Below are 3,984 nucleotides of genomic sequence, written 5' to 3'. Positions count from 1 at the left end.
AAGCTGATTTCTAACCATCAGAGCAGCAAGGGTCAGAAACAGCTTCTCACTGCCTATAGAAAATGTCTTCTATTAGGCTGAGGGCTATCAGATGCACAAGCTCTTCACCTGGTCTGAAACAAACTGGTCTGAAACTTCAGACCATCCATAGTTGCTTTGAGTTTAAATTCATTAAATTAACCAACTGAAGGTCTTGTTTTGGGGTTTTTGGTTGGGGTTTTTTTTTGCTGGCATTGATGTGTTTGGGATAGGTTTGTTAAGATGTTTTCTCATTATTTCTGGAGGTGCATGGCCGTACAGTGTATGCAGGGTTGTGTGCGGTGGTCAGAAGGCTGCCATGGAAAGGCCTCTCTGCATCTTATTACTGCTTTTGTAAGGTGATGGTGTGATGGAGCATCTGTGAGAGAACACTGAACCTGAGAACTCCAGAGGGCTTTTTTTTTGCTAAAGCTGAGTCTTACAGAATGGGGTTGTAACCAAAACTTGGCTTGATTCACCACTAGAAGGTGCCTGAAGTTCTTTCCACAAAACATATGGCATGTATGGCATATACAGGGCTTTGCTTAAAGTCGATTAAGATATTTTGTGATTCTGTAACTCCTGCCATCTCATTTTCCCTCTAAAAATACCTACTTCTCAAGTCCAAAGATACCTGAGCACTTGCAGCAACAACAGATGGTCCCTCCTGTGCAAGGTAACATTTCCAGGAAGACAGATTCTCCCTTGAGCGATGTAGCTTCCCGTGGGCAGAAATTAAAGCCTTTGGACAGGTGAGGAAATCTGGCCAGGCAGCTACAACCATTGGTCAGAAAGTGATTTCAGCTATTTTAGTGATGGATGAAGGACCACTGAGGCAGAGCAGTCACCCACCCACCTTGAAGACCCTGCCCATTGGTACGTAGGGGAAATGGCAGTGTCACCAAAGAGCAAAGCCTGTCCTCACTGCACAGAGTCCTCGCTGGGACAGCCACAAATGATTGAACACACACACACACACATATGTGTGCACACACTAATTTGTCTGTTACCATCTAATGGGTGGCATCTAATAACCCAGGAAGGACATGGACTCAAGTCCCACCTCTACTGGACTCCTTGGCTGGCAATCAGGTCCAAATTGCAGGCACCAAAATGCTGCTGTCAAGATGCCCCAGCTCTCGTTAAGGCCAACGGAGAGCTGCTCAGAACAGCCAGTGGGATCTGTGGTGGGATTCAAGTTACCATGAGGCAGCACATGCCTTTGGCCAGCTGAATCTCTCTCTGGACACCACCGGCATGTAGACACCAGCACTTGGACACCTACATGCAGTCTGGATCTGAATTGTACTCCCCATCTCATGGCTTTGGATGGGTGTCATGCCAACACACAGTAACACATCCCCTGTGGGTTCCTGTTTGTGAAATGTGGGTGAGCCTTGGAGCGGAGGCTTCCTCTCCCCACGCACCGCCTGCCCACCAGCAACACTGGGGCCATAATCTGAACTGGGACCTGGACATGCTTCTGCGGTAAAACCCAGGAGAGCAGGGGGTGCCAGGACTGTGTGGGGCTTTGGGCAAAGTTGCTGGGTGGCTCTTTGTCTCCCAGAACCTCTTTGTTTTCCAGGTGTTGCCGCTATGGCAATGGCCAGCTGTCAACCCCACACAAGGCAATTCCGAGGTGAAAAGGGTCCTGGAAATCCTCATGCATACACAGAATCCATCCAAATGTCCAAGTCCCAAGAATGGCTCATGCTTTCCTCCCAAGAAAGGGCATTGAAAGCTTCCCACTCCTCGTCCTTGAAAGGAAAAGCGTGAGGTGTTTTTACTGATGTGCCAGAAAGCAAAGTTATATCCATCTAGTCCTTCCCAGGAGGGTTGTTACTGGTAGCAGTGATGTTAAAAGCACTTTTGAGTGAAATCCATCTCCACATTTTACCAGGAAATTTGTGTTGAAATGGCAAAGGACAAGGAGTTGAAAGCTAAAAGACCTTCTTTGTCCTTTTTGGCAACAGAATTTACTTCATGAGGAGGAAAGGTTATTGAAGAAAATTAGAAGAGAAAGAAATAATATATCCTGCTGCTGCAACTCCATGGATTAATGGCAAGAGCTGGAATGTCAAAAATTTGTACCCAAAGGTTTCACCACTTCACCGCCACACACAGCGTTTATTGTGCCATTTGCTGCACTTGTGTCACCAAAACCTCTTGTCTAGAAAAACAATGTTTTCCTTAAAGTTCAGAAAGTATTTGACTAAATAGTATTCTTTCCATCATCGGTGTTTTCCAGCTATAGTGTCAAATGGGGAGCTATAGTGGGAACATACAGTGCATTAAAACATTCTAGAAAGAAGAAACAGCCCCTGGAGGAAGGGATGAAGCAAACTGAGAGAAGAAAAAACCTTTCCACAGCCCAAAGCAACCCATTTGCAAAGAGGGAAATATCTCATCTGGGAAGAAGAATAACAAGAGGCTTGCCAGGACAGCAAGACTTTCTTAATGACCAAGATTGTATCTGAACTATTCTCATATAAAAAAAAAAATTTCTGAACTTCAGACAAGGAACATCAAAGCCATCCGACAAGAAAAAATTATTTTGGTAGAAGCTGCTTCTAGCTGAAGTACCATGACCTTTGAAGGTCTGAAAAAGCCTTGGAACAGAAAAAGCTGGAATGGATTTCTAAGGGTTATCTCCTAGCAATCATGACGCTTTTTAATCTTGGTTTCTCCTACAGTCTCCTCGAAGCATCTCATTCTTTCTGCCTGTCTTCAGTTGCTAGCTGGATAGTTGTTTTTATCATCAAACAAGCTGATGATAAATTTGGCTGAGATGAATTTGGCTCAAGGTCTCATGAACAGAGAGATCACTGTGACTCAGTGAAGCGCTCTACAACCAAACAGAAACTAAACAGCCTTCTCTAAATTTTAATGCAATTTCAAGAGAAAAATAGACACCTTCTTCTGTCAGTAAAGTGCCTCTTTCACATTCTGCAGTATCAGGGTCTGAGTTGCACTAAATGCATTTGCAGTGTATATAATTAAAACTTTGCACACTTTCACAGAGAAGTTCAACTGACCAAAATTTTAAAGACTAGGAATGTAAATCCAGGTTAAAATACCTACTATAAAAACAGGCCTGATTTTCAAATCCACTCATCCACCACTTCTTCCCAATGACTTTAGTAGGAGCAACCCATTTAAAAGGCAGGTTACTCTTCTAAAGCAAGCTTTCAGGTAGATTTAGGATCACAGATTTACTTTTGAAAACCATCTGGTCTTGGCTGTATCTGTGCTCAGCTTTAGTTCCATCACTTGTTTTTGTTCAAATAACACCAGATACAGTAGCACTTACATTGGGTGCCAAATTTAGACATACAACCATAACGACATAATCTAAGCATGTGTCTAACAGTTAGCGTAAGTGCTGTTCGTGTCTTCCAGCCAGTTTCCCTAAACCAGGAGGGGAGCCAGCGAGGCTAATATAACCCATGGATGGGTGTTCTTCAGAAACAACCAGCATGAAAATGTAGCAAAGCACCTGTTGCGGCTCAGACTCTGCCAGGAGCCCAGTGACTCCTTCCGGCTCCACCCAGCATCACTTGACTTTCAATCAATGGTTTCAAACTTTGTGAAATTACGTCACCGTAGGTGACCAATGGATCGCAGTCACCAGTGGGCATCAGAGACCCAGCTGTCGTAAGGACTGCACTGTAAGTATTGCATGTCTCTGTTACAGAGTTTTACAAATGCTAAGTTTTCTAGTAGCATGACCACAATTACTAGATATCTTTGGGGCTTTATTTTTTGATGGTAAGAGATGGTAAGAGCAAGAAGAATAACAAGTCATACCAAGTAAAGATGCATTTTTTTCAATTTCATTTTATACCTATCCATAAGACCTCACTCTAGTAAGAGAACAGATCTAAACTAGCATCAGACTTGTTAGCCATTAGTTCTGCACTCTTAGAGATGTCTGCAGAAACCCAATGACTATTATTTTGAAGACAT

Source organism: Pygoscelis adeliae, unplaced genomic scaffold (assembly GCF_000699105.1).
Source record: "Pygoscelis adeliae isolate BGI_AS28 unplaced genomic scaffold, ASM69910v1 Scaffold32, whole genome shotgun sequence".
NCBI classification, from domain to species: Eukaryota; Metazoa; Chordata; class Aves; order Sphenisciformes; family Spheniscidae; genus Pygoscelis; species Pygoscelis adeliae.
The sequence above is the reverse complement of the archived record's forward strand: the minus strand, read 5'-3'. Positions refer to the sequence as shown.